The 19337-nt window shown below is 35.3% G+C and overlaps 1 protein-coding gene across 6 annotated transcripts in view; it reads right to left on the reverse strand.

Moving 5' to 3' along the window:
* PHF3 (PHD finger protein 3) overlaps positions 1–19337 on the reverse strand; it is a 78399-nt gene that overhangs the window by 46560 nt on the left and 12502 nt on the right. The gene's annotated exons all lie outside the window — the stretch shown is intronic.

Raw genomic sequence — 19337 nt, forward strand, 5'->3', positions numbered from 1 at the left:
CATGCTCATGGATTGAAACAAGTGTTAAAATGTCTGTACTACCTAAAGCAATCTACATATTCAATGCAATTCCTATCAAATTCCAATGGAATTTTTCACAGAAATAGAAAAAACAATCCTAAAATTTATATGGAATCACAAAGACCCAAAATAGCAAAGCAATCTTGAGAAAGGAGAGCAACGGTGGAGGCATCACACTTTCTAACTTCAAATTATATTGCAAAGCTATAGTAATCAAAACAGTTTGATATTGACATAGAAACAGACACAGATCAATGGAACAGAACAGAAGCCCAGAAATAAACCCATGCATGTACAGTAAAACCTTGGATTGCGAGTAACTTGGTTTGCGAGTGTTCTGAAAGATGAGCAAACATTTCTAATATATTTTAACGTGGTATAACGAGCAATATCTTGCAATATGAGTAGTTTGTTTCTGGAAGGAATTATGCTTGCAAACCAAGGTATTACTGTATGAATTTAACGACAAAGAAGCCAAGAATATACAATGGGAAAAGGACAGACTCTTCAATACTGGTGCCAAGAAAACTACATAGCCAAACGCAAAAGAATCCAACTGGGGCCGGCCAAGTGGCGCGATGGTTAAGAACTGGCTTGGGACGCCAGAGGGCCCTGGTTCGGATCCTACATATGTGGGTAAGTGACTCTGCCCTCCACAGCTAAGATGCTGAACAACAGCTCAACTTGGAGCTAGTCTGCTGTGAGTCACCCGCGACGGCGTAGGCTGCAGACACTGTGGCAGTGGGTTGCCATGGGCTACCGTGTGTAACCAGCAGCCAGCGGGAGCGGCCAGCAGTCGCAGTGAGCGGCAGTCCAGAAGCCAGAGACTGATCTGCCTCGCCCGGGAAGAGCGCAATGATGGTGCCAACTTGGGCCAGTGAAGCAACATCCTCCACAACCAGACTGAAGAACAAAAGGACAGCAACTTGTCTGTTCCCCTTTAAAAAAAAAAAAAAGAATCCAACTGGACCCCTTATCTTACACCACATACAAAAATCAACTCAAAATGAATTAAAAACTTAAACATAAAACATGAAGCAATAAAACTCCCAGAAGAAAACACAGGGATAAGCTACTGGACATCACTCTTTGGCAATAATTTTTTGGATTTGACACTAAGAGTAAAAATAAACAAGTAGGACTACAAAGCTTCTGCACAGCAAAGGAAACCATCAACAAAATAAAAACTTACAGAATGGGTAAAGCATATATCTGATAAGGGGGTTAATATACAAAATATACAGAGGGTGCCAAAATAATGAAAAACATTATAAGATAACATCTCTTAAAATGTGTATACATTTTTATGACATCCCTGGTATAAATAACTCCTACAACTAACTCAACAGCAAAAAAAAAATTTTTTTAAGTGGGCAGGTGACTGTAACAAACATTTTTCCAAAGAAAACATACAAATGACCAACAGTTACATGAAAAGGTGTTCTACATCACTAATCATCAGAGAAATGCAAATCAAAACCCCAATAAGATGGTACCACCTCACACCTGTTACAACAGCTATCACCAAAAAGAGATAACAAGTGTTAATGAGGATGTGGAGAAGACAGCCTTTGTGCACTGCTGTTGGGAGCATAAATTGGTGCAGCCACTATGGAAAACAGTATGGAAATTCCTCAAAATACTAAAAATGGAACTGCCATATCTAGCAATCCCACAGCTAGGTACATACCCAAAATACATAAAAGAAGAATTACTGAAGAGATATCAGCACTATAATGTTCACTGCAGCACTATTCACAATAGCCAAGACATGGAAACAACTCAAGTGCCCATCAACAGATGAAGGGATAAAGATGTGAGATAGATATATATATATATATATATACACACACACACACATATATATATATATGTGTGTGTATATATATATATATACACACACACACACACACACATGGCTTGTCGGAAAAGTCGTGACTCATTCTTGCAATGAAAAACAGAAAAAAATACATCACGACTTTTCCGACAAGCCAATATACATGAATATTACACTATATTTAGCCATAAGAAAGAAGGAAATCCTGCCATTTGGGAATGCCTGGAAAGGATCTGGAGAGCATTATGCTAAGTGAGATAAGCCAGACAAACACAAATACTGCATGGTATCATTTATATATGGAACCTTTAAAAAAAAAGTCTAACTTATAGAAACAAAGGATAAAAAAAAAATGGTTGTGGGCCGGCCGAGTGACGTGTTGGTTAGGAGTTGGTTTGGGACACCAGCTCTGGGCAGCAGGACCCCGGTTCGGATCCCACATGAGGGCCAGTGATGCTTGCACCCTCTACAGCTAAGATGGTGAACAACAGCTCAACCTGGAGCTGGGCTGCCGGGAGTCACTGGTGATGGCGTAGGCTGCAGTGGGGCTCGCCGGCAGCGGGCGTAAGCTTTCATGAGCTGCTGTTAGCGGCCGTCCAATGGCCGGCGAGCGACTGCCTCACCTGGGAAGAGCACAATGATGATGCCAACATGGACCAGTGAAGCGACATCCTCCACAACTAGACTGAAGAACAAAAGGATAGCAACTTGTCTGTTCCCCTTCCCCGATACCCCAACGCTGTTCCCCTCCACCAATTCCCTAAAAAATCTTTAAAAGGAAAAAAAAATGGTGGCTAGGGGCTGGGGGGTGGGAGGAATAGATAGGTTGAGGTTGGTAAAAGAGAACAAACAAACCTTCAGCTATAAGATAGATAAGGTCTGAAAATCTAAAGTAAAATGGTGACTACTGTTGATACCACTGTGTTGTGTAATTGAGTTGGCTAGAATAGAACTTAAACGTTCTCACACACAAAAAGATAAGTATGTGAGGTGATGGATATATTAATTCACTAGATGGGGGAATTCTTTCACAATGTATACAGAGGGTGCCAAAAAAAGTATACATTTTAAGAAAGGAAAAAACTATTCTAAGATTGTAATATTCAATATATACTGATAACAAAAGTCATGTGTATACATTTTTTTGGCACCCCTGGTATATGTATATCAAATCACCACAAAGTATACTTTAAATATCTTATAATTTTATGTCTCCACATCCTAACACTTGTTCTCTCTTGTCTTTTGGGTGATAGCTATTCTAACAGGTGTGAAATGGTACCACCTCGTTGCAGTTTTGATTTCCATTTCCCTGATGATTACTGATGTTGAGCACCTTTTCATATAACTGTTGGTCACTTGTATGTCTTCTTTGGAAAAACCTCTTCTGTTCATCTGCCATTTTTCAAATTGTATTTTTTTGCTATTGTTCCTCAGTAAAGCTGAAAAAAATTTTAAAAGATATAACCTTGATAGAAAAAGTGTCAACTCTGCAATAACTTTAGGACACGAGAAAATTATTAGAACTTGGAACACAAGAAGAGAATTTTAATTAATAAACATAAACATACCTGATAAATATACTTAGGTAAGGGTCTTACTTTAATGAGAAAAAGTGAATGCTATTCAGTATTAACTTTGAAGCAACTGTATATATAGCAAAATGTATCTCATTTCATTCCATAATACATGTTTAGAAGTCAGTGAATACTCTGTTATCTTCAGTTAAGTCTCTTGGGCTCTCAAGAGCATTTTGGACTCCTTATCAGATTCATTTCAGTTAAGATTCTAATTCTAGAGCCCTTCCTAAGGGAAATCAAGTAAACAGCAGCCCTGAGAGAAAAGTTACTTTAATATGGCTTATTTCTGTTCATGTGTTACACTCACATACCTTCCTAAAAACGCACCCCTTTACTTTTAATTCACATATTTCTAATAATTTGTTTCCTGGCCTTTCAATTAGATGGACAAAATATATTGGATGTTTGAGAAAAATACATTAATACAAGGACACTGTACAGCAGGTCCTCGAATAAAGTTCAACATCGTTTCATTATAAAACATTAAGAACTCTTGTTTTCACACTTAGCCTAAGGTAAAATTGATTTCATTATACGTCGTTTTGCTTAAAGTCGCAGAACCTACAAACAACATTAAGTGAGAATTTACTATATTTTAAAAATCCGTGACCCTATGTTGGCAATATAAAAGAGCCAAAAAATAATTTGCCATCTCTGGCATTGGATGTAATCATTCCACCAATTCCTTACTTGAGAAATTGTAATCAAATGTCAATTCTTTCCCTTTCATCTGCCAGTTCAGTAGGAACTGTAGTCACAGTAACCAGGTAATAAGGAAAAACATTTCTTTACCAGAAGAATGCCAACAAATAAATATAAAAGAAAAGATAAAATTTGAAATGATCACTTTGCTACAACTGATTCCACCAAGTATTATCAATGAATGCATAAAACCATTAACAGGAAAGGCTAATGAGGAACTAAATATGTTTGTGTTGCCAAAATGATACTCCTACAGATTACTTGCTGTATCATCTATTTAAGGACAGTTTTGACTGGTGCCACCTTAACTAAGTAATCCAATTTAACATCAAAACCAAACATTTTAAGACTTGCAATGTAATATTAACTGCACAGTTACACATGACGTATTATTGCCAAAATGTTTAACCTGAGTCTAATCAAGCTTTTAAACCTAGCTTCCATTTAGCAGAAAGTAAAAGAAATAAAATAAACCAAATGATATCACAAAGAAACAATATTAAAATCCAAAACTTGGGACATTCCTAAGAGACATTTGATCTCAGCTCTTCAAAAAGTATCATAGTAAAAGGGTGTAGGAAGCTTCAAAAATATACTAAATACTAGTTTCTCGATTACATCTTGAGCAAACCAAATGAAAATGATATTTTGGGAACAAATTTGTTTTGTTTTGAATATGTACAGGATATTAGATTTTAGAAAACTGTTTATTTTTTAGATATAGTTGTGGTATTATTACGTAGAAACTGTTTTCTGAGATGCATGATGATGCTTAATTAGATAGAAGGATTGGATGGATGAACTGGTAAATTGACAAATGAATACAGCAAAACTAATTGTTGGACTTGATAATAGGTAAATGTATATATATACTATATTGTTTTTTCTGTTTTAGTATGCTTTAAGTTTTCAAATACAAAATTATATTTTTAGGAAAAGAGAAACACTCAAAATAAAACATATCCTTAATCAGGTATCTAAACAGCATACATGTGATTTAGTCTACTTTGTTCCAAAACAGATTTAAAGTGATCTTTGAAAAGATATACAATATAAGGTACTATTTTTAAGAAAGAAGAAAAAGTAAGTAAAAGAAAAATATGGGTAAGAAACTAACAAGATGAAATAAAGGATGCTGTTAGTATCCAGAATAAATCACAAATATTTACATTTTATCAGGAGTCCCAATTTTATGAAGCTTTAAAGTCAAAGTGTGTCAGGTATTTAGGAAAACACTTCAGGGAAAAAAGTATGAAAAAATGGTCAGTATATATTAAAAAGGTACTACTACCTCTAGGAAATCCTAGCTACAGCAATCAGACAAAAAAAAAAAAAAAGGCAATAAAAGGCACCCAAATTGCAAAGGAAGAAGCAGAACTATCACACTTGCAGATGACATACTATATATACAGAACCCTAAAGATTCCACCAAAAAAACTATTAGAACTGATAAATGAATTCAGTAAAGAAGATACAAAATTAATATTCAGAAATCAGATGCATTTTTATACATCAATAATGAACTGTCAGAAAGAGAAATTAAGAAAACAATTCCATTTACAATTGTGTAAAAAAACAAAAAAAAAAACTAGGAATAAATTTAACCAAAGAGGTAAAGACCTGGACTTGGAAAGCTAAAAGGCACTGAAGAAATTGAAGAAGATACAAATAAATGGATGCATATACTGTGTTCATGTATAGGAACAATTAACATCGATAAAATGTCCATACTACCCAAAGCAATCTATAGATTCAATGCAATCCTTATCAAAATACCAATGGCATTTTTCACAAGACTAGAACAATCAATCTTAAAGTTTATATGGAACCACAAAAGACACTGAATAGCCACAGCAATCTTGAGAAAGGACAAAATTGGAGGTATCACACTGCATGATAGTAAACTATACTACAAGGGTATAGTAATCAAAACAGCATGGTACTGGCATAAAAACAGACACACAGACCAATGGAAAAAAAACAGAGAACGCAGAAATAAACCCACACTCATATGGTCAATTAATCTATGACAACGGAGGCAAGAATGGGGTAAAAAGTCTATTCAGTGGGGAAAACTAGATAAAATAGGTACATGCAAAAAGTTGAAACTGGACCACCTTCTTACACCATATACACAAATAAACTCATAATGGATGAAGCGCTTCAACTTAAGACCCAAAACCATAAAACTCCTAGAAGAAAACATAGGCAATAAAGTCTCTGACATTGCTCTTACTAATGTTTTTTCGGATCTGTCTCCCGGGGCAAGGGAAACAAAAAAACAAATGGGACTACATCAAACTAAAAAGTTTTTGCACAGCAAAAGAAACCATCAACAAAACGAAGACAGTCTATTGAATGGGGGAAGATATTTGCCAATGATACATCTGATAAAGGGTTAATATCCAAAATATTTATTTTTATATACATATACATATATATATAACTCATATAACTCAACACAAACACACACACACACACACACACACACACACACACACACAAACTACAAACAATCCCATTAAAACATGGGCACAGGGGGCCAGCCGAGTGGCTCGTTGGTTAAGTGTTGGCTTGGGACGCCAGCTCTGAGCAGCAGGGCCCCGGTTTGGATCCCACATGAGGGTCAGTGACGCTGTGCCCTCTACAGCTAAGATGGTGAACAACAGCTCAACCTGGAGCTGGGCTGCCGTGAGTCGCCGGCAACGGCATAGGCTGCAATGGGGCTGGCAGGCAGCGGGTGTGAGCTTTCGTGAGCTGCTGTCAAATGGCCGGCGAGCAACTGCCTCACCTGGGAAGAGCGCAATGATAATACCAACTTGGGCCAGTGAAGCAACGTCCTCCACAACTAGACTGAAGAACAAAAGGACAGCAACTTGTCTGTTCCCCTTCCCCAATTCCCCAGCGCTGTTCCGATCCCCCAATTCTCCAATAAAAAAATAATAAATAAATAAAATAAAGATTGTATGGGAATGACAAAAATAACTATATTCAATCATAGTGCATTCCAAAAGAGTTCTTCTACAATTGATAATTTTAATAATTTTTAAAGTATAAATATCACTTATGTTAACTATAGTTCATCTTTTTTAAAATACCTACTGCATGTGATATGCAATGGACATTAATGTATCAGCACAGGACAAGTATTTAAAAAAACACACAAGTATTGATGAGTACTCAAAAACGTCTTACTGATAAACATGTGTAGTCAAAGTTTGGATACCATTCAAATTCATGAAATGAAGCCTCAGATACACAAGTAGCAATTCTGACACATACCCCCTTCAGGGTGAAACAATACAAGAACTCAATCTCCTTCCAAAAATTTTGTTATGAGCAGATGATCATCTATGAAGAGAGACCTGAATTACGAACTGAGACCCATGCAAGTTACATTAGTTAGTGGTAAAAAATAGATATGCAGTGAAGAAGTCTCTGACAAGTGAAGCAGGATCAGCTCTGAAAACAAGCCAAGTGTTCAAACCTGGCAGGATGATCTGTGGGCCGGGGTATGCTTGCCAAGTGAAAAGGTCCTGATCTTAGCCTCCCCACAGTGAGCTACAGAAGCAGTGAGTGCTTGAAATGACTAGCTGTTGTTGCCCAACACCCATTCAGCGTCTTTCCTCATTCACTAGAATTCCTGATTTTTATCTGGCACATGGTCACTCAACATAAAGACTTTTCAATCTACCTTACTGCTAGATGTGGCCACAAGTTAGGACCAATGGAATGTAAGGTGAAGTGATACATGCAACCTTGAGGATATGATCTTAAAAGAAGGGGGCATATCATCCCATTCCCCTTTTCTCTTTTACTGACTGGAATCCAACTTGATAGCCTGAAGGAGCCACCTCAAACTATGAGCTGAACCGGAAACAGGAATCATATATGTTAGTGCTTAGGTCCTTGACACTGGAACCCCAGTTCTGAGTTACTTTTTCTGAGCTAATACATGACAAAATAAATTTCTTTACATCACTGTTACTTGGAGTTTCCTGTCACTCCCAGCTGAATCTAATCTTAGGCCAAAATGTTAAAAATTTTTGATGACGATGACCTAGGGGGTTACAACCCATGAGAACCATGACAGCAACAGACTAGGAAAATAATAAGAGAACCTGGACAGGGAAAGCATTTCTGGGGTCAGCCAGGAGGATGAGGATGTCTAGGTTGATGATTTGGGGAAATCCAGGTTACCAGCTTTCCTAATTCTCTAATCATAGGCATCAGCCACTACCAAGGAACTACGAAATTCAACTCCGGCTGGAAGGTACACACATCAGTATAGGACTGTGGGGGGGCACAGGGGCAGGGCCCTAAAACAAACCAATCTCTCTTAAGTCACTAAAAATCAGCCAAAGAGTCTCATCTTAAGAGATCCCATAAGAAGAATCATATACACCTCTTTCTCTCTTTTAATCAACATCCTGAAGAGACAACAAAGTAAAGGGCTTAGAGATTTATTATTCATTTTTCTTCCTCAAAGAAAAAAAAAAGGTAAGAAAAACATGGGGCTAATTAGACAAAAGAATAGAAGATCAAAACCAAGGTCAAGAAAGTATCTGTTCAAGAATCCTTGATTTTCTTTATACCAAAATGATTTTTAAATTTTAGAGTAATTCACTACTTTAAAGATTAAAAGACTATTCATAAACCATCTGTTGATTAATAGTTAAATATCAGCTTTTGCACATATAGTATGTAATACTTTGATTACGAAAATAACTACATTTGATCAAGTTGGTATTACATTAAACAATTAACAAATTAAAAACCCTGGTTTTTCAAATTGCAGAATCCTAGAATGTTAGTTAGCCTTTCTGCCCAAAGAATTTGACCTATTATCCACACACAGCACCATAAAACTTTTTCACTCCACTAGGTTAAAATGTACAAATATCCAATAATTGCAAGATCATCTGCATTACAAAACATCTTTTTAATAATGCAAATAGTTCTGAAAATGTTAAAGAGCTATCAATCACATTTAAATTAGGTTTATGCTAATAAGCATATTAATAATTATAATTAATAAGCATATAATAATAAGCATATTCACTTAAATGCTGAGCTGAGATCACAGACAAGGTATAAAAACAAATTCTGAATATAGATAGAGTACGCAGTTAATTCTGGAAGAAAAAAAAACACCTTTGTTTTCAGATAAAGAATAAAACTGAAAGGAATTCCGCTGGGAAGAATGGAAGAGGTAGAAAGCTGAGAGAATTCAGAAAACAAAATATAAGATGGTCAACAACAAGCATATTACACACTTCAAAATATTCCAGCATAAGGGGTTTAAAAATACTTCTCTTTCATATTTGTGCACAAAACCAGGACTCAGAGGTCAGGTTCATTCTACTGTTATTCTAAATCAATAGTTATGAGTTTAAAAAGCATGTAAAAGCTAATTTGGAAATATGAGCATTCCTAACCTCTTAATGAGAAAAGCAAATTTGTACATCTTCAGAACTGACTCATGTCTGTCACTGTTTTTTAACTATACTTTAATACAATTTAAGATATCTTTAATATCTGACATGTATTCTCTTCAAAATAGTGTGCCAGCCATACTCTATGAAGTTTACATTTTTAAATAACAAAAAGAATTTTTCCTGACTGTGACAACAGCTATAAAATTATCAGATTATACTTAATTCTGGGAAGAGAAAATACCTTGCCTTTCTAACTCAAAACAGGATATTTTTCAATTTTCTTGTAAATAGAGTACACCACAATCTAAGTGGCAGTAGTTCAGAAACCACAGCTAGAAATCTCTTAAAGACTATACATTGGGTTGTTGGGAAAGTCATGACGTATTTTTTCTATGTTTTTCGCTGCAAAAATGCGTCATGACTTCTCCGAAAACCCAATAGTTCTTCAAAGTTGTACTCTTACAATGTGATTTGTCAGATGTGCCACTTCTCTTATTTAAGAAAATTTAAAACTATTAAAATAACCACAATGTAGGCCAGGTGGCTCAGTTAGAACGTGCGCTCTGAACAACAAGGTTGCCGGTTCAATCCCCACATGGGTCATTTTGAGCTGCGCCCTCCTTAAAAAAATAACTACAATGTAATCAAATAATTATCAAATGTAATTTTGAATAAAAATATCTAAATATAAATTATTGTTCACGCTCTTCAACTATATCATGCCACTGTCCACTCAACTTAAGGGGGCATCACTCACATTGTATTCTCTGATTGGTACCTACTAGAGTTGTGCAACTCAACTAGTAAAATGCTCTCATCCTAATCGTACACTCTGGTTACAAATAAGTAGCTTTACCTAAAAAGGAGGAATTAGATTATGCTTTTAAAAATGTCATCGTTTTGGATATTTCTCTGCTTCAGTAAACTTCTAGTTAATCATCCCATGACAATTTACCTCTTTTGTTATGTATGTATAATTTGGTAACTAACTTATCATTCGAAATGCACTTAGAGACATAATAAAAAGTCTATGATACAAGATCAAACTTAGGGGAAAGCAGTGCTTTAGAAAAGATACTGCAAAGGACAATACTAAACAGTAGCTCCAGTGCTGAAATCTTTTCAAAACATTCTCCAACTAAGACAATTATGGAAGGGAAAAGTACAAAAGGCAGTAGAAAGTCCAGGCCTAAAGAGTTCCAAAGGCATCCAGGCAGTGTTTACAGTAAAAATGGAAACAAGGGATTCTGCAATCCTGCCATGACTGGAAGAAAACAGTAAGAATAATCAATTGGAACTAAAGGGGATAGAATATGAATTTTATGCAACAAGTTGCCACTTTAAATATGGTCAGTAAAACAAAATTACCTATGCCAAAATGATCTTCATTTATGTCTGCAATTATGAGATTTTCCTGTACACTTATATATTACAGAGGATCCCAAAACCATCTTTTGAGGGCGATCTTGGCTCTGTCCTCCACTACCTAGGATGGGCAGAACATGGGCCTCCTACCCAAACAAATGTCTCATCATAGCCTTTAAATTTACATAATCCCATGCATTGTCCTGTTCATTTAAAACTTGTGTTTATACACTTAACTGGCCAAAAAATAAAAAATAAAATAAAAAAGGGGTAATTGTATTCCCAACAGTTCTCAGACAGTATTATTTAACTCACCTTCACATCAATACATTTAAAAATCTAGTGTAAGAAAAAAATTTTAAAATGTGGTATGAGAAATGATATCCAAAGCCAAGTTCTTTGAAAAATAGCCTAAAGTCTAACCTGCAATTGGGCCAGACCATTATTAGTCCCTGTAATACAGTGTATACTGGGATACATATTGAGGAATATTATAAGAAAAAGCCCTATGTTCATTGAAAGCATGTTGTTAAGGGGTTTCTTTTATTATATTGTGTATCATGATAAAACTGTGGATGAAATTTCTTTCTAGCTTGTGTTAGAAACAGTTTTCCTTTTCCTGGGCACTGCATTTGTTGTTCCTTCAAGGACACTAATTTTTCACCGTGGAGTGTTTTCCTCTTCCACGATGACTGCTAGAAATCTGACAGCCAAAGTTGTGCCCCACCTGCAAGTATTTTACTATCTTAAATTCTGGCCCCACTACCTAGCCCTTCTTTTTTCCTTTCTTTGTGCTGTTCCCCATCCACCAGTTAAAAGTTACTGAACATCTAGTATGTGCTAGACTAGCTATTATTCTAGTGCCTGTTTGAACAACATATACAGTTATCCCTGCCTTCTCTACAGTAAAATATTTAGTTTAAATTATTTTTTATCTTTAATAATTAAAGTACTTTGGTAAGTGCCCAAGAATCATTTCTGAGCTTTAACACAGTAATTTTGAAAACTGTGAAGGATCTGAGATTTTACCTACTTGCAAACTAACAAACTAGCCTGTTACCAATTCATGGTGTTGACAGAAGACATGAGATTACTGGGTCAGAGACAAAGAATTCTGTTATCATGGCAAAGCAAGCAGCATGATCATGATGTTATGTCAGTTCCCTTTGCCTCCCCGCCCCCAAGTTCCACAGGGACAATGCAGGTGGGCCTAGACAAACACCTATACACACACTGTGTTGAGATACAGGAGGGGAACAATTTATTGCTTTTATAAGTGAGCAGTAAGCAAGTCTGCTCTTTCTCTGGAGTAATAGGTAGGGGTGAAGGAACAAACAGTACCTCATTCTTCAAGGTTGCTTGCTGTAAACACAACCCTAAATAATGCCCTAGTTAGAGTGGCCAGAAACTTGCATTCTTGGCATACCATCGGAAAAGTTCAGGGACACACAAGACACAAGGCCCATAGCAGACTACCTCTCCCTGTAAGTGTATGCTAAATAATAGTCTTATCAAGCATCCTCAGAAAAATCAGAAGAAAATTATTTCTATACTAAACTTTAAGCTCCAGAAGAACAGACACCAAGTTTTATTTTACTCAACATTGTATATCTACTGTAGAGCACACTACCTGATACAAAACAAATATTCATTAAGTGAATAAAGCCAAAAACAATTCATTTATAACAAAATTTCTTCAAGTTATTTTTAAGTCTCAATTTCTTTAACTGTAAAATGAGAAGTTAATTTTTTTCCTTATATCTAATTGAATACCATCCTAAATCAATACTTTACCTGATAAAGGTTATGTAGCTTGTAGTACTCTTCTACCTGTTGGCACTTAGTAAAAGTACATCCTTGGAGCATCTTTCTAGTATTCGTAATTAACTAAATCGCTAGTCAATGCTTATCTCTTCCTAAAACCTCTTGATCTTTAACAGCTAAGAGCTATTTCAGGCATTCAAAAATCTTTCCTACAAATGCTCACATTCTTTGAAAGGAAAACAGAGCTTGAAAAAAAGAAAAAATGCAATTAAAAAAAATTCCTCATCTAATTTTGCTGACTATGAAGCCAAATAAAATTTTGGCAGAAAGACATACAATCTATTCCAATCCAAGTACTATGACTTAAATTATTAGTGAACCTGGGAACTTAACCACTTTCAAAACATCAGTTTATTCAGCTATAAAATGGGATAATAGTTATCTACAGCCCTTAGGTTTTTGTGAAGAGTTAATGAGATAATACTGGCAAAGTACTTTTGTACAGTACTCCTTACATTAACACCTCCACGTATTAGCTACTTTATCAGCTTCCTTTATAGGTAAGCCCTTGTGAAAGAAAAAAGCTTGGGAGCTTTATAAACTGCCTCTGACTGCAATCTCCCTATGAAACCACGTTCTCAAAAATCCTGAGACTATTAAGATGACTTGCAGCAATAATTAATTAAAAATACCTGACTGAAAAAATTAACATAATGTATTAAAAATGTCTAAAGTGAACAGTCTATAACAAGGGTTGGCAAACTTTTGAGACGGAAGAGCCACCAGGAGTCATCAAACTGCGGCTCACGAGCGTGTGGCTCTGAAATAAAATTGACAATGAAAATAAAACTATCATAGTTTCATTTATAAAATTTTAAAGGATATTATTCACATAATCGTGATTATGTAAAATATATTTATGGCTCTCAAATAATGTTTAACTTGTTGTGAGAGGCAGTATTGGCTCTTCCAGGGGTTGGCAAACTTTTGATACAGAACATACCCAAAGAGTCACATGTGGCTCACGAGCTGCAATTTGCTGACCCCTGGTTTATAACATAAAGTATAAAAAATAAGATGGAAAGAAGTAGAGTGAATTAACACTAAAAGCTGCTTACATAAATGTTATCACTGTGCTTTCAAGTTGTATTTCAAATAATTTAAAGAAGCAATGAATTCATCGAGCTTGCAAATAGGATACAGGATTAGAGTAAATACAGTCTAATTTTTAACAAATATGAATAACTCAACAGACCATAAAAGGTCATCTGGTAGGAACAATTACAGGCTTACCTCAGAAACACTAAAGGTTCAGTTCCAGACTACTGTAATAAAGCGAGTCTCACAATAAAGCGAGTCACAACATTTTTGTTTGTAAAAAACTCAACACTTGTGAAGTGCAAAACAAGGTATGCCTGTACCTGTTATCTAAATCCCCAACAAAACATCCCATTCAAGGGGGTCATATCCAGCAAGAGTAAATCTCATATTCCCAGAGAACCTATTCTATTTTGGGGGATCCCAAGTTTCTTTTCACCAATCAAACAAACTTCACCTCCCTCTAACTCAGCAGTTCTCAACCTTCCTAATGCCGTGACCCCTTAATAAAGTTCCTCATGTTGTGGTGACTCCCAACCATAAAATTATTTTCGTCACTGTAACTGTAATTTTGCTACTGTTATGAATCGTAATGTAAATATCTTTTTGTTTTCTGATGGTCTTAGGCGACCCCTGTGAAAGGGTCACGGTCTTAGGCGACCCCTGTGAAAGGGTCGTGTGACCCCTGTGAAGGGGTCTTTCAACCCCCAAAGGGGTCGCGGCCCACAGGTTGAGAACCACTGCTCTAACTGCTACATATTGAATGTAGTTCTTTCCTGTTATCCATAAAAAAGTCAAATCTTTTAACAATGTGACAAACTTTCAAGCATCATGGCTGCGATTTTGTCCAACCCTTTCCACTTTCCAGCATTTTCTCTTCACCACTAAGTTACATTTCTAATTCTACAAGGTGTTTGCCTCTCTTTTCCATCTATTGTCTTGTAAACATCGACCACTTTCACTAAAATCCCTTTAAGTACAATTCAAAATGACTATTTAACATTAAACATCAATTTTACAGAAATGAAGCTGTATTCTTAAAGGCTATATATGATCTTAAAAGGCTAATGAGTCTTCTCTAACTTTCAGTTAACAGTATAAACTTTGGGGCCAGCCGAGTGGCTCAGTTGGTTAAGAGCACGAGCCCTAAGCAAGAGGGTCGCCAGTTCGATTACCACATGGGCCAGTAAGCTGTGCCCGAGCTGAGCGGCTGCAAGCTGCCAACGGGTGGCTGGATGGCGACTGAACTTGGAGCTGAGCTAGCTGCACCCTCCACAACTAAGATTGAAGGACAACAACTTGGCTGTTCCCCTTCCCCAATTCCCCAACACTGTTCCCTTTCCGCAATTCCCCAATAAAATCTTTAAAAAAAAGAGTATAAACTTTGTCTTAACCAATATTTGCATCTCATTTGCATGACTACATGCATTAAATTTGCATTTTCTTGTTCAAATGCAATTATCAAAAATAAGATCACAAGGGGCCGGCCGAATGGCTCAGTTGGTTAAGAGCTCGCTCAAGAGTTTGAGCTCTGAGCAACAGAGGTTCGAGGCCAGCCCGAGCTGAGCAGCCGCTGAGCTGCCAATAGGTAGCAGGATGGCTCAGCTAAAAAAAAAATAAGATCACAAGAGGTTCATTGAAGCACGTAAGTAAAAAGAAAACTATCAACAAATATTACCACTTAGAATAATAAACAAAAATAGTGAAAAGACTGCAAGCAGTGCAAATATAAAATGAATTTATATGTGCAGCTGGATTCACATGTGTAATTAATTTACATAGAGTTTGCTACCCCCACAAATAAAGTACAAATAAGGAGAATAATTAATATCTGAAAACTGAATGTTATTGGACCATTGGTTCACTGTGCTTAGTTCAATGTACTGTCTGATTGGAAATATTGTCCAAGAGAAGTACAAAGCCATAAAAACTTGTAAATGCCTCTTAAAAAAATCTCAGTGATTCACTAGGGTACTAATCATTTTTCCAGAACAAGTACAATATAATTTTTTCCATTATTACACAGATTAAATCTGCATCTAATGATGAAGCCCCACACCGCAGAGCTGCAATTAAAAATTGGTGTGCTAATAAAGGGACCAAATCACACTATTGCTGGGAAGCTTGTAACACATATCACAGTACTTGGCTCAGAAGGAAAGTAGCACAAGCTAAACAACACAGATTGACATTATATATTATCAATGACAGGAAAGCAACTATCATGGATGCATGCTAGCAGAAATTTTCCTTTACAGTTGAAAAAACACTTAAGTACAATGAGTCAACATTTAGCAATTATGCAAGATACCAGTAAGAATTCAATGATTTTTTGATGCGTTTAATCTACAAAAACATGCTACAGGATGGCTTTTTTTTTTCTTTTTTTAATTTAGTGAATGATGATTTTGTAAGCCATGACATAGCCTAAAAAGCACATCCTAGTTTCACTGAAGGATGCAGTACCTACCTAGAAGTGTTTCTGGGTGAACTACTGCTCTGAATATCTTTATATCTACAGTGTATCTGTCTTCCCGATCTTAAGGAAATAAATCACATTACAGCCAGCCACTGAACATTTTTTTTGATACACCGTATAAAGAAATGGATTATAAATTCAAGACTTGTTTCACATTTATGAATCATAGCTGTCTATGTAAAAGGAGAACACATCTGTTTGCAAAATGAGAGAAAAGCATTTCTTCATGACACTATAATGGCAGTTTTTCAAATACCATTTCAATGATTTTGAATACATTCCTCAAGTGGTATATATAAACAATATATTTGGTATCTTGAACCTATTTTTGGGGTAAATTTTTTAGGTTAAGGATAAGATAATAACATTTTTTAGAACATCAATAATTAATGATTTTCCTCATTTATTGGACTTTTTAAAAAATGTATTACTGGGTAAATCTAAAAACCATATGCAAACACCGCAGTTACACAGAAAAATACTTTACAGAGTCAAAAGCATTCAAAAAGAGGATCAGAAATCTGTTAATCTCTCCAAATGAAACAATTAGCATCCTAACTTTTGTACATTTGACAAAGCACTAAAAGTAATCTTCCAATTTTTCCCCTATTTTTATAAGCTTTAAAGGCCACTTCTATGATTTTTGGAGGCAGCTGAAATACAATGCAAGCTACTCAATTAAGTCAACAAAAAATTGGTCTTTAACAATTACAGCAAACCAACCTGGTTCAGCATTGTAGAGAACAAGATATAGCAATTTTGTTTGCTAATTTTCACACTGTCAAAGCCAATGTTACAAAATAACCATAATCTGTAGCTTTCCCTAGCCTGAGGAATACTGACTGATAAAGTCATTTATTTCCCTGCTAACCTTCACTCAAGACAATTACTAAAAACCTACAGAGCCAGGTACAAACATCTGGGTAAGAAAAACGTGGTTTTTATATTATAGCAAAAAACTGATGTAGTTTCTGACTACCTGAATGTTGTAAAAGTGGTCCACACAGGGTTTTCAATTTACAATAAAATTTCTTCTTTGCAACTCTCTTAAATCTAAATTTCAAAACAAAATTTAAAAGAAACAATTTTTAATGTTTCCTATTTTGCTATCATTAGAAAATACACAGGCCTTTTACTAAACCAAATATCCCAAAGGGCAAAAGAAACTTTGAAGCAACAAAGATAAATCCCCTGCCTGATGGCACAATGAAATCTAAATAATCCTTGACAGACGAGCTTTATTATTTCAAGTTTCCCTCACATATTTCCTTACAAATCTTTAAAACATGTACTACACATATATTAATACAAACAGCTCTGCTTCAGAACCAAGATAAATAATTGTAGCAAATAAATTTAAAATAAAAAAACTAGAAAATAATTTCTACTTAAATTCTTAAATAAAAGTTAAAATTTACAAAATAATAGAATCATAAACAAGTATTAACCATACCTCAAAAAAAAGTTTAAGTACTTCAATAAAAAAATTCAAACTCTTCTATTAGCAAAGGAAATGTTCACCAAAACTAAATAGACTTTTCACCTCAATAAAACTTTTCATATCAATAAAACTCAATTAAAAAAAAAAAAAAAGAAGACTGCAAATAGGAATACCAGTATTACCTAAGGGCTGGAATTTTATAAGTAAAGGCAACTTAACAAGATGATACATATGCCAATTCCAGGCCCAGTATAAACATCCTTGAGGGTAATTGTATTCCCAGTAACAAGCACTTATGCATTCAATAAATGTTTTTCCTGAATTTGGACTAAACTGAAATTTTGCATATACAACCAAACATTATCAGAAGTGCTTGACAGTAAAGATAATTAGATATACTGTACTGACACAGGAACCAAAGTAAAAAACTTGAACAATGCATACATAAAACAAAATTTTTTAAAAACTTTAAAACATTTAGAATACAACAAAAACAATGTAAACCTATGTGATAACACAACACAATGTATATAATTGAGAGATACACCATTAGCAAGCAATTCAAAAGACTCAGTATTAAGGCGTTGCTAAAATGAAGATTCCTAGTAGCCAAAGTGTTGAGGTCTTCAGGCAAACCGACAAATTTAGGGATGAATAGCAGGCCACCTAATCCAAACTTTCCTTTAAATATTAATATCAAAATATTAAGTAAAAAATATTACAAGAAAATGAAAAATATACTGAAAAACTGTAATGCAGAAGTCTAGAGTCACTGAAAAACAGACCATCACAACCTAAACCCGTGAACTACTCTAGAGAACAGTGAGGAAAAGCCTAACTTCTCCATGGGAAGCTGATTTTCTTTTATCGAACTTTAGCTTACAGAGTAGGTCAATTGCCATAAAGTTTGCTGTAATATTTTCTTTGTATTATAAAAGAAAATCTACATATTTTCCACATATTAATCTCTGAAATAATTTATTAAGAATTAGTTTAGCCCTACAAGTTACTTTCCTCCATCTTTCATTGACTTCAACTATAGATCCTAGAGTAATGCTGTCCAACAGAAATATAATGCAAGCCACATATGTAATTTTAAATTTTACCTTTAAAAAAAGGTAAAAAGAGGTGAAATTAATGTTAATAATATATTTTATTTAACCAAAAATATCATCTCAACATGTAATCAACATTTTAAAAATGTGATGGAATATTTTGCATTATTTTTCTCAGAGTCTTTAAAATCGAATGTGCATTTTACAGCACATCTCAGTCAGGACCAGGCTCATTTCAAGTGATTAATAGTTACATGTGGCTAGTAGTGAGCACAGGTCTAGCGTTCTTTCTCTGGTTTTCAGATACATTAAAAACACCAAAGATCTGAAATTGGAATACACAATGTATTAAATTTGAAAGGCTGGTAGGGAGACCAGGAAAGGTCAATTCAGCTGTTCCCCTTGACTCCAGCAGGCTTGGGGTGACATCATGTCCCAATTTGCTAGGCAATCCCTGTTTGCTTTGGAGAGTCCCAATTTATACCTGTTGTCATGATGTAATTATTAACATCATCCCCTGTAATTCTCAAAAAGCATCCCACTTAAAATGATAAATT

The sequence above is a fragment of the Hipposideros armiger genome, unplaced genomic scaffold (assembly GCF_001890085.2).
Source record: "Hipposideros armiger isolate ML-2016 unplaced genomic scaffold, ASM189008v1 scaffold_375, whole genome shotgun sequence".
Taxonomy (NCBI): Eukaryota; Metazoa; Chordata; class Mammalia; order Chiroptera; family Hipposideridae; genus Hipposideros; species Hipposideros armiger.